A 13,666-nucleotide genomic window follows, 5' to 3' on the forward strand; every position below is an offset into this window, starting at 1 on the left:
CCAAACAAGTCTCGATTCAAAGGCATACATTGGATGGAGCTCAAAGAAATAATGTATTTGGCTCAAAAGGAGAGTATATCACATGGAGTGAATGATGGTATATGATATTGAATGAAGATATTAAATAGTGAATAACGGAAACAAATGGAGTGATAGAGAAAAATAATTAAGGTAAGAACTGAAAGATTTGGTAAAAGTGACAGGAGGTATAATTTGGAACCAAAGGTAAGGATATTATTGGAATCCAAAAATGGAAATTATGTTTGAAACCAATAGTAAAGGTGGCATGAACCAATATGTGAGGGGTCTTAAGTCATGGTACCACTATACGGAAGGGACGAAAACAAAGAGAATTAAATATTTGGCAATAAGCCAAACAACTCTTGGTACAAAGGTGGACAATCATCCTAAAAGGCTATATATGGAATTCCAAAGAAATATGGTATTTGGTTTCAAAGAGAGACAATGTGTCACTAAAATGAATGGTTATGATTGAAGATAGATGATATGGATCATGAAAGATATGAATTGAGCCCTAAGGCAGAAGAAAGAATAATAGGAATATGCTCGCCAAGGGTTCGAAGCCTTGTGCCTATGTATTCCCATCGTGCAATGAGAAAGTCAGTGCTTTGTAGTTCATGGAACTAATACGGAACAAAGAAATGATAGATTTGGTGGAAGTGATGAAAAGTATAACTTGTACCAAAAGAAAATGGTAGCATGGGAACTAACAAAGGTAAATGAACTTTGAACCATAGAGTAAACAAGCATCAATCCGAAAAACAAAGGTATTAAGTGTTTGACATAAAGGCAAACATCTCTTGGTTCATAAGGTAGGCACTGGGATTGCCCTAAAAGGATACGTATGGGACCCAAAGGAAAATCATATTTGGTCCAAGGAAACAGTATATCACTATGGAGGAACAAGCAATTTGAAACCAAAAGAGAATGTTATATTTAAGCCATGACGGAATAAACTATGAACCAAAGAGTAAACATGCATCAAGCCAAAAAACAAAGGAATTAAGTGTTTGGCATAAAGGAAAACATCTCTTGGTTCATGAGGATGAACATTTGAATTTCCCTAAAAATATATGCATGAAATCTAAAGGGATAAGGTATTTGGTTTCAAGGAGAAGACAATAAAATACTGTTGAGGGATGGTAATGATTGGTGAACGGGAAAGAATAAATAAATATGCTCACCAAGGGTTCGGAGCCTCGTGCCTACTATTCTCATCATGCAATGAGAAAGTCAGAGCTTTGTAGTTCAGAAAACTAAGACGGAACAAAGACAACAAGGGATTGCTAAGGAAAGAGAGGTGCTAATGAAATATGAAGAAGACTTGGCAGTCAATGGATATGAACCATGTTGGTGTAAGCCCTAGAGGCCAATACTTTTGGTACTTGTATCGAATCATTTATTAATAATAAAAGGCTTTTTCTTTATTATGTTTGTTTAATAAAGTCCCTAGAATAGCTAGTCCGTTTAATGTATCAAGTATGACTTAATCATGAGATCACATTAAACATAAGGACACTATTCTTAAAGTATCCGTAGTCGAGCTTTATTGTGAAGTGGGATAACATTAAAGCATGAAGACTATTATGTTTATAGACTGATGATCACATCTCATGGATCATGGATAAGGAGTTATCAAGTCTTAAACATAGGTATGAATATTAAGAGTAATATTTATACTGGATTGACCCACTATGAGAATACTATATAGAATGTTATGCAAAGTGTCATAAGTTATTCTCATGGTGATAATGGTGTATACCACCCTTCGACCTAAAACCACTATGGACCCTAGATGTAGAGTCGAGTGTCTTATTGCTGATCAAACATTGTCCGTAATTGGATGACCATAAAGACAGTTGATGGGTACTCCACGAAGCATGCTAAGGGACATGAGTGACCTAGATGGAATTTTCCCATCCTGTGTAACAGGATAAATGTCTATGGGCCCAATATTGAACTGGACAAGGATGACACGGTCTATGCCTTGTGTTCAATATAGACATAAGGGCAAAAGGGTAATTGTACACATTAGTATTATCACAAAAGGATTTGTCAGATCACATGACATTTTCGTGTCTTGGGTAGCAGTGATGTGTTGCTAGATACCGCTCACTGTTTATTATGTTAATTACGTGAATATAATTGTCAATGCCGCGAAAACCTACAGGGTCATACACAAAGGACGGATTGATGAGAGATAGAGTAACTAAGGAACACCGTAAGGTACGGTGCACTTAAGTGAATTGTAGAACATCGTAAGGTACGGTGTACTTAAGTAGAATATGAAATATGGTAAGGTACCATGTGCTTAAGTGAATTTGGCATATTATAAGATATGGGCCACATACACTTAAGTGGGCTTTTTAGCTTGAAGCCCACACAAGTGGTTCTATAAATAGAACCCTTGTGTAGAAGCATTGAGTAGTTGCAATTTCGTTTCTCTCTCTCTCTCTCTCTCACTCAAAGCCTTCATTCGTAGCAGCTAGCACTGAGATTGAAGGAATCCGTTCGTGTGGACTGAGTAGAGGCATTGTCATCATTCAACGTTCGTGATCGCTCCGTAGATCTGCATCAAAGGTTACAATTGCCACAAGAGGTAATGATTCTATCACTGATCATGCCCATTCGTAAGGATCATTAAAGGAGAAATTTTAAATTCCGTTGCGTTTTGGATCGCCCTTCTCCTTCAAACCATACTAAAATCTATGAGTAAAGGTGAATACGATAAGAAACTAGGTCATTCGTCCCGTACCCAAAGATATTCAGAATGAGTTAAGGAATTCTCCATTCTCATTCCTTCTTTACTACTTAAGGCTCATGGCATATGATTCTCATTATAACTTTCAAGTTGATGAGGAAGACTCTCCTTACTGCTTCTTGTGATGAAGACTTGTCAATCATTTGATTCGAATTACACTAAAGTCTATAAATAAAGGAGAATACCTTGAGCAACTGGGTCATTTGTCCCGTACCCAAAGATATCCTGGACAAGGATAAGAATGCTCCACTCTTATCATTTTTTGTTACTTAAGGCTCGTTATGTGTAACTCTTATCATGATTAACAAGTGTTGACGAAGGTTCTGATTGTTGCAATGTTGCTTATGAGGAGAGACTTGACAATCATTTGATTCAAACTGTGCTAAAGTCTATGAATAGAAGTAAATACGATGAGCAACTGGGTCATTCGTTCCATACCCAAAGATATCATAATTAGTTAAGGAGTTTTCCACTCTCAGACATTCTCTATTTCTTAAGCCTCATGTCACACAACTGGAATCATGATTGACAAACTCTTAAAGAAACACCTTTGATGTGTCTTGCATAGTAGTCCACTGCTTGATTTGTCTGGGATGCCTTGACTGGAAGTCTGAACTTGAGTCCTTGAGATCCACAACATTTCTAATACAACTTGAATACCAGAGACTTGCCCTATCAAGCGATCAAGGGTCTTTAATCACTTGAATAAGTTTGAGGAATTGAGCACAGTGCAAAAGATTTCGTTGATCAAAGTGAACTTTGATCAACACTAATCAATCGAAAAAGATCAGTTGATTTATGTACACAACATATCTAAAGATTAAGCAGTTAATCAGATGATTTATAAGTCCTAAGCTAGGGGAACATGCACTTCAAGATTCAAAACCCTAAGTATTAAGGTTAGTGGTACAATTAGGAATCAAGATCTAGTTACAACTAAACAACCAAATTATCTAACTATCACCATCACTAATCAATTAAAAATCTAATATTTCTAATCATATTCTACCAATTTTAAAATCTAATTATCATCAATCTAATTAGAACTCTAAAACCCTAATCAAGCTCTAAAAAAACTAACTAATCTAATTAATTTCTAAAACCTAATCGAGTTATAAAAATTAATCTAATTAATTTCTAAAACCTAATCAAGTTCCAAAAATTAATTAAATTAAATGGCCTAATATTCTATAATTAATATGATTAGAACTCTAATTAAATTCTAATTAATCCTAATTCTAAATCCTCATTTCTAACTACTTCTAAAATCTAAAATTAACCTCTAATTCTATTCTAATCACAACCTAAAATAATAGGGAAAATAATTAATTAGATGATTAAGAAATAATGAAGGTGCAGGCCCAGACTTAGCGGTACAGTGGACAGAGGGAGCTCAAACGGAACATACCCGATGATTCCGACACGGTGGCTCCATGTGTCTTTCAATCCTCTTCTTTGTTTGTTCTCCGTTGTTGTTGTTGTTCATTCGTTGATTAGTTGTGTTGTAGGCGTGTTGCGAATCGTAGTTGTTGTTCGTTGCGTATTACTGCTGAATTGAGGCGAGAGTGGTGAATCATGGATTGAAGTGAAGAGAGAATAGTGAAGACGATTGAATTCTACTTGTAATTGTGAAAAGGTGAGAAAGTATTTTTGTTTCTGAATTGCAATGCCCCTGTTATCCTTTTTTTCTTATTTTTCCTACTATATGCGTCTGTTTGATGAAGATTTTTTGTGAGATTTTGTTGTTGAGAATTGTTTTCAATTTTCTATTATCATTTGAAGCCTCTGTTACAAGCTCTATGTGCCTCTGAGAAGTGGTTGGTTAATATTTGTTTGAAGGTTTTTTTGGAACTTGGTTAGAGGTTGTATGTGGTTAGGAGGGAGGTTTTGAATGGTCTTGGGGAGAATCTACTTCAGTTAGTTTATAAGTTGGTGGTGGTTCCGGAAATTCCTTCAGAGAAGTTTGTTAGCGATCCTTTTTAGCTGTTAGAGGGAGTTCTCTTTAATATGTTTTCAGGTTATTGGAGTTTGTTGAAGGGTATTTGAGAGAGTTCTGTTACAATTTTTTATTTTGCAGGAAATTATGTTATGTTAGTTAGTCTAGAGCTGGAAATTGGATCTGAGGTTAACTTGGTTGGACTGTTATGTGAAGTTTGCAAGTTCAGTTTGTTTTGCTGCCATGGCATTGTTGTTGTTTGGAAATGCGGTTATGATAACATGATGCTTGCACTAGTTTTGTACTGTTGTTTGTAATTGTTTGATGATTGGGAATGTGGTTATGATATGTATGATCATGCACTAATTTTGTACTACTGGCTGCTAGTGTGTTGTTGAATATGTATGACCTTGCATTGATTTTGTACATCTTTTAAGATGAGTGAAGACAAAGTTCTGGCTTAGCAGTTGGATATGTTCAACAAGCTTATTCTTGATCTTGAAAGTATCGATGTAAAGATCAAGGATGAAGATCATGTGTTGTTATTGTTGTGTGTTTTACCCAAAACACATGCTCATTTCAAAGAAACTTTCTTGTATGGAAGAGAGTCTTTGGCCTTTGAAGAAGTTCAATCAGCCTTGTACTCTAAGGATTTGAATAAACGAAAGGAGAACATGTCATCTTTGAATGGTAAAGGTCTGTCGATTAAGGAGAAATTCACAAAGAAAGATGGAAAGTTCGACAAGAAGAAGGGTAAAAGTCAACATAAGTCTTATAGTGGTGATGCATTTGGTATTCAAGTTTATCACTATAAGAAGGCGGGTCATACAAGAAAATTGTGTCTTAAACGCTTGAAAGATCATGGAGGTAAGGATAATGGAAACACAACCATTGTTCAAGATGATTTCGACTTATCTGATGTTCTTGTGGTTTCAAGCGAAGACTCAAGTAAATAGTGGATTATTGATTCAATTTGCACTTGGAACTTGACTTCAAACAAAGGCTTCTTTGAGGAACTATATGATCAATATGGTAGATCTGTATTGCTTCGAAACAATAAGGCTTGTAAGAATGCAGGTGGAAGACTTAAGAGGCGTGAAGAAACAAGGCTTGTATACCCTTAAGGCTGAAGTTATCAGTGGTTCTGTAGATGTTGCATCCATGAAACCTTTGTCAAAGACAAAAAATTGGCACATGAGATTAGGCCATGTCAGTGAAAGGGGTCTGGTCGAATTGGGGAAGCAAAATCTACTTGGTGGAGACAAAATCGAAAAGATGAAGTTTTGTGAACCATCTGTACTTGGAAAATCTTGCAGAGTGGAGTTCAATAAAGGCAAACAAAGAACACATAGATCCCTTGATTACATTCATGCTAATCTTTGGGGGCCTGCAAGGTATCCATCACATTCAGTAGCAAGGTATTTTCTATCCATAGTTGATGATTATTCCAGAAAGTTATGGGTATTCATCCAGAAGACTAAGGATGAAACTTTTGAGAACTTCAAAAGTTAGAAGACTCTTATCGAAAATCAGTCTGGCATGAAGGTCAAGAGGTTGAGAACTGACAATGGCCTTGAATTTTGCAATAATGCGTTCAACAATTTTTATGCAACCTCTAGTATTGCAAGGCAAAAAACTACTACAGGTACTCCCCAACAAAATGGTTTGGCTGAAAGGTTTAATCGAACCATTTTAGAAAGAGTTACATGCATGTTGACTAGTGTTGGGTTAAAGAAGGTGTTTTGGGCAGAGGTTGTTTCGACAACAACATATATGATAAACAAATGTCCTTCGACTATGTTAGATATGAATACACCCGAAAAAATTTGGTCGAGACATCCACCAAATCTCGACAAACTTAGAGTATTTGGTTGCATACCCTATACTCACATTAGGCAGGACAAGGTCGAAGATAGAGCTATGAGATGCATGTTTATGGGATACCCTAAAGGAGTCAAAGCTTATATGCTATGGTTCTTAGAGCCAGGTCATAGGATGTGTATCACCAGTCGAGATGTAGTTTTCAATGAAGCTAGAATGGCTTTCAAGAAAACTGATGACGTTAGTCGAAGTGCACAGATGTCTGAAGAAGAGGCGAAATAATAAGAGATTCCTATTGAGGTGGAGCATGTCGATGTTGAGCTGCGTATCCTAGATCAAGTTGAAGAAGAAGCACAAGATTCTGAAGATACTGAGGAAGATGAGGAAATTGCCGATGACTACCTATTGGCACGATATAGGCCAAGAAGTGTCATCAAGCCACCTTAAATACTTGGGTATGTAGATCTCATAGCTTAGGCTTTAACCTCTATAAGTGAGGTTCTAGATGAAGTACCTAGAGACTATAAGGAAGTTATGAGGAGTTGAAATAAGACTGAATGGATGAAGGTCATGAATGATGAGATAAAGTCTCTTCATAATAACCACACTTGGGAACTGATCAAGAAACTTGTTAGATCCAGGTTAGTCAGCAGTAAGTGGGTTTTCAAAGTTAAGGAAGGAATCGAAGGAGTGATGTCGAAGAGATACAAGCCAAGATTGGTCGCAAGGGGTTTCACTTAGAATGAAGGTGTCAACTACAATGATGTGTTCTCTCCTGTTGTGAAGCACAAGTCCATTCAAATGTTACTTGCCATAGTGGCATAATTCGACCTAGAACTGGAACAAATGGATGTGAAGACTACTTTCTTGTATGGAGATCTAGATGAAACAATCCTGATGAGGCAACCTGAAGGGTATGCAGAAAAGGGTAAGGAAGATTACGTGTGAAAGTTGAATAGATCTTTATATGGACTGAAACAATCTCCTCGACAGTGGAATAAGAGATTTGACAAGTTCATGGCATACATAGTGTCGCACCTCAAAAAATGAGAACACGAATTAGCGAGGCGCAATCGCACGCTCGCGTGATGGACTGAATAGAGTCGCCACCGAACTTTATTTATTCCTAAAAAGGAAAGGGGAAATATCGATAAAACCCAAGAAAGAACGACAATGATTATGGTCGTCGCAACCAATATCAGAGTTCGGGAGTCGATTACGCAAGGGAAAGGTATTAGTACCCCTCACGTCCGTTGTGCTCAACGGGAACCATGAGGTTAATTGTGCGCATTAGTGTTAGCTTGAAATGTTAGGCTTCTCAAGTTATTATGAGGGAAAGAAATAACAGAAGAGAGAAGAATGTTTTTGGATTTGGAAACGAAAGGGACTAAACCTAAGTTTTTTATTAATGGGCCTGACAAGATTTACAAATCTCGCTCCTACGTATCTCCGAGTGCTATAGAGAACTCAAGGCTTACGTAGTTCCGGGTAGAAAATGTTTGTTTGTTGGTCAATTTTAGCGAAAGCTACATTGTATTAATCGACGAAAACATTGTTTTACCCAAAACTGATGAGGAGCGGACGTATACCACACATTGAATGGATTTACAAATCAACATTCGGGAAAACGTCACTTATCTCAACTCAACAGTTGTGGCCGAAGCATTGCTTTACATCACCTTAAGACAAAGTGTCTTTCGTTTATGAAAAGGTTCTTCTAATCAATTGCACGGAGGCGAAAAAAAGTTTGATTGGTTGGATGTATTTCTGGGCTTGAAAGACGAGTATTTATGACTTGCAAGCTCTTACAACTTGTGTCTAATACTCGGGACTACGTCTAGACCTTTCACCCAGGTAATTTTTTTCTTTCAATTTTATTGAGAAAAGACGTTTGAGTATTTACAAACATTTTGAAAAGAAGACGAATACATAGGGCTTACAAGCTCTTACAACTTGGGCCTAATATTCGTGATTACGACTGAATATTCCACCCAGATAATCTTTTTCTTCCAATTTATTGAGAAAAGAAGTTTGAATAATTACAAGTGTTTTTTAGAGGAGAAGACGAATACATAGGGCTTACAAGCTCTTACAATTTGGGCCTAATATTCGGGATTACGACTGAATATTCCATCCAGGGTAATCTTTTTCATCAGATTTACTTATGAAAATGGTTTGAATATTTGCAAGTGTTTTGAAGAGAAGACAAATACTTATGGCTTGTAAGCTCTTACAACTTGCGCCTAATATTCAGGATTACGACTGAATATTTCATCCAGGTAATCTTTTTCTTCAGATTTTAATTATGAGAATGACTTAAATAATAAATTAAAATAACTAAAGTACAAAGGTTTGAAATTATTAAAAGTTAAGTTGATGTTGCTTAAGAGTTCATTGTAAGAAGGCCCAAGAGTAAGCCACGAGACCGAAATCGAAAGCAAATCGATTTTTACTCTAAACTAACTTAAACTGGACTCATATGTGAATCACTTTATAAGAAGTCGAGCGACATAATCTATGCGTCCAAGCGATTATCGAAAGTCAAATTGGATTTTTACTCCCGAATCGCAACGCAATGAAAAATGAAACAACAAATCAAATATGTTTATTATCATTATAACACTTTTATAGTTTTTATATCAACTCAAAATAATCAAAAAATAAAAAAGTAAACACAACACACACGTGATACCCATAATGAATATGCATGGTTATAGAATCGAAATAAAACTATAATAAAATAAAATATGAAAAGAATATTAACAATATAAATATATATATATATATATATATATATATATATATATATATATATATATATATATATATATATATATATATTATATATATATATATATATATATATATATATATATATATATATATATATATATATATATATATAACACTTAAAACTAAGACTAATACGTATATATCTAACTAAAACATCATAAGTATGTATAATATATGAGTAAAACATAACATTATATATTATATAAAACTCATAAAAACAAAATCATATAAAAACAAAAAAAAAATTTATGTTTATATACTCAAATCGAAAAATATATAATTTAAAAAAAGGTATATATTATATATAAAACCAAAAAGAACAAAACTCTATATATAACAATGGAAACATATATATATATATATATATATATATATATATATATATATATATATATATATATATATATATATATATATATATATATATATATATATATATATATATATATATATATATATATATATATATATATGAAGCTCAACACAATTTTTTTTTAAATGTAGTATATATAGATATGAATGATGAGGTATTTTTATTGAGTTAAAAAGATAATTGAGGGAGATATGAAGTAGGTGAATGTGAAGAGGAAGTATTATTTTTGTGAAGTGGAATAAGAGAAATATGTGGTAGGAGGTTGTGTGTAAAAGGTGGAAGGAAGAGTAGTGTGTATGATTTGTAGTGAAGATGAATATTGTTTAGAGAAAATGAAATTGGATTTTAAAGGTGCAGTAGAGGTTATGCCATGTGAGTGTGGGTTACATGAAGAAAAAATTTGCTTCCAAAAGCAAAAGCTGAGAGAGGGATTGGGCAGTTGAAATGGGGCGGGGCGGCGCTTATTGGTGTGTGGTTGGTTTTTTCTCCCCACTTTAAATGCCAAGTGTAGCTATATATATATATATATATATATATATATATATATATATATATATATATATATATATATATATATATATATATATATATATATATATATATATATATATATATATATATATATATGGTGACTAGTAGGATTTTTCTAATTTTTAAAATGCCAACAATGCCCTTTTGATGTTCTTAAAGTGTAAAATAAATTTGAAACAAGTTAAATTAAATAAAATTATACTAGTTTAAATAATCAAAATTAATTTGAAACAAAAAAATAGAAAATTCTATTTATTTATTTCGAACATTTTGACAAAGAGATAAAAATAAAATGTCTCCAAATGAATAAAGGTCGGGCGCAAAAGTGCTCGAAAAATTAAAATGAATGCATCAAAATGATCAGTGCGAAATAAACTTATTGGAAAAATACAGCGTTTTTTTTTTATTTTGAAATAAATTTTGACCGGTTAAACAAGCTCGAGCTGATCAAAAAATGGCCGAAAAATTAGCTGAAAAATAAATCGAGCGCACCAGATTAAACTACGTGAAACGTAGATTAATAAAGTTGATGTCTGGAAGCTTGATTTTAAAAATTTTCGTCCACTGATTTGACGCACATTCGTCGATTAATTCAACCGGTTTGCCTGTAGATCCGAAAAAATTATTTTGACTGATATTCTAGGTACTATGAGGTGTGGAATGCATGGTATGCTATGTAGAGATGTGACAACTATGATGAGTGTATGAAATTTATGATTTAGGGTCAAAATCAGGGTGTGACAGTTACCCCTATTTAAGTATCTTCAACAAGAGAATATGAAGTAGGGCACTCTTCATATGATCATAGTGGAAGATAGTTAAATACTAAGAAGACCCGGATTTTGATCCTGAATCCCTATGACATGATATGATATGATATGCGCTGATGCATGAATGACTCCTTTCATTTTAATTTTGATATGCTAGGAATATGATCAGACATAAGATAAACCCTAGCAGGATGCTTTTTGATGGATACAGAATGAAACAAAGATCTGTGGGGAATGGTGGAGACATATGGTAAAGGTGACTCACAAAAAAACAAAAAATGAGGATAAAAACTCACTAGAGATAAAAATCCTACTAGAGGAAAGACAATTGGGGAATATGCATAGAGATTTTAACAACAGGTTCATGCATGACCTGACAAAGCCGGAATATTCAAAGAGCGCTCAATTAATAGGTTCAAACATGACCTGGAAGCATTTGGGAACATACAAAGAAGGTTTGAACGACAGGTTCAGACATGACCTGATGGCAACTTGAATATCAAGGAAAGCTTAGTCAACAAGTTCATACATGACCTGACAACACTGGAAAAAATCAAAGAATTCTATCAGTTAGTTCATACATGACCTGGACATTGGAATATTCAAAGAGTTTCAATAATAGGTTCAAATGTGACCTGGAAACGCTGGGGGATATCAAAAGGTTTCATCAACAGGCTCATGCGTGACCTGACAGTATCGGAAAATTCAAAGTGTTTTAGCAACAGGTTCAGACATGACCTGACAATACTAGAAAATCAAGGGAAGCTAAATCATTGGTCCATACATGACCTCAACATTAGAATATTCAAAGTAAGTTTCATCCATAGGTTCATACATGACCTAACAATACTTGGAAAAATTGAGGGAGTTTTATAAACAGGTTCATACATGACCTGACAACACTGGAAAATTCAAAGAAAGTATATCCACAGGTTCATGCATGACCTGACAATTCTGGAGGTTTCACATAGATTTTAACAACAGGTTCATACGTGACCTGACAACACTAGAAAACCCAAAGAAAACTTCAACATCAGGTTCATACATGACCTGGCAATATTGGAAAACAAATAAAGCAAGTTTCATCAATAGGTTCATACATGACCTAACACTTTAGGATACATCTGACAGTTTTGGAGATTTCTGACAGGGAACTTATGTAAAACAAAGATAAGCGGGAGTCTTCTTAAAAGTCGATCATCCACGCAAAAAGTTACGATGATTCTTTATAAAGAAATCAAACAAAACCAACATCATTGGAGTTTTCTAACACGAAAAACCTCCAAGCTTCTGGGAATTCCTCAAGATGATGAGTCATACATGACTTTCATGGAACCATCAGGAAATACAGGGTAATCAAACTCTCTATGCGTGCCAACAATAATTGGACTTTGACCGTAAGCAATGGATTACAACCAGCTTTTAACGGATAGGTGCCAACAACAATCGGACTTTGACCATAAGCAATGGATTACAACTAGCCTTTAACGGATTTTGCCAACAACAATTGGACTTTGATTGAGGGCATTAGTAAAACAATTGCCAGCTACACCGAAGTTTTCCAGAAACAACTGGACTTGAAATGATGTTGGCGACAACTAAACTTCAGATACCAATTACGATTGTATTTACAAACGGAGTGACAATGATTCCAACGACAATTGGGTTTAAAATGAGTCCTAGTAACAACTGAGCTTAGAATAATGCTTAGTGACAACTGAATCTTAGGAGACACCAATGAGTTTTGAAATAATGCTAGGGAATGGCATAAGGGTTCTGGAAGTGCGTCAGAACAAAAATGACATGTCCAGGAATTCATCAGAGAGTAAACGAAACAAATTCTAAAAATGCATCACAGATACCAGGGAATATCTGGAAATACATCAGATAATAAACACATCTGGTAATACCTCGGGTAAATAAAACAAACTCTGGAAATACATCAGAATGATAGACAAACATATCCAAGAATACATTAGATAGGTGGGGAAACATTTGGTAATACACCAGAGAGACAAACACATCTGGTAATACATCAGGTAAGCTCTAGAAATACATCAGAATTCAAGACTCGATCTGGAAATACATCAGACAGACAAAAGGAGTAATCTGGAAATTCATAAGAATAAAAAAAGGAAATGAACCTCATGGATAAATTTTTTGATAGGTGCCAACTAAGTTGGACTTGAAAATGACTGCGAAAATCGGATGATGGTTTAAGGGCACCAAAGACAAACTAGAATTAGAGGTCAAAGGATATAGGATCAACAACAAGACCAGGCTCAATGCAAAATGAGCACGAGGTACATTTTGGCTATGCATGATTTGAATTTGTTTTTATGATATATGAATGATCATAATATGAAAATGCTGACACTTAAGTGGACTGGGAGTTTGTAGAGGCTTTTTATGGAGATCATGATTCCTCAATAGCAAGAACTCAGCCAAATATATGTGATAGATATTGTCAGAGGAGAATTTTATCAATCTTGACAGCCACAAACTTAGCAAATGGATCCTTTTTTAGGATTAATGAATCGTGTTAGCATAATTTTTGGGCACTCGTCCTAAACTCAAAAGTTGTTGACTTATGGCAGAATTTGTTTGAGCAGTTTAAAAGCATGAAGAAAGAGGTTTTCCCCCTCTGTGGCTTATCTTGA

The 13,666-nt window shown here is 34.7% G+C and overlaps 1 long non-coding RNA gene across 1 annotated transcript; it reads left to right on the forward strand.

Moving 5' to 3' along the window:
• Positions 1-4,030: 4,030 nt before the first annotated feature.
• Positions 4,031-5,094, forward strand: LOC127083419 (uncharacterized). Its single transcript, XR_007788405.1, has 2 exons — positions 4,031-4,418; positions 4,860-5,094. It is a non-coding gene; the product is annotated as an uncharacterized LOC127083419 (long non-coding RNA).
• The last annotated feature ends 8,572 nt before the right edge of the window (positions 5,095-13,666 follow it).

Source organism: Lathyrus oleraceus, chromosome 5 (assembly GCF_024323335.1).
Source record: "Lathyrus oleraceus cultivar Zhongwan6 chromosome 5, CAAS_Psat_ZW6_1.0, whole genome shotgun sequence".
NCBI classification, from domain to species: domain Eukaryota; kingdom Viridiplantae; phylum Streptophyta; class Magnoliopsida; order Fabales; family Fabaceae; genus Lathyrus; species Lathyrus oleraceus.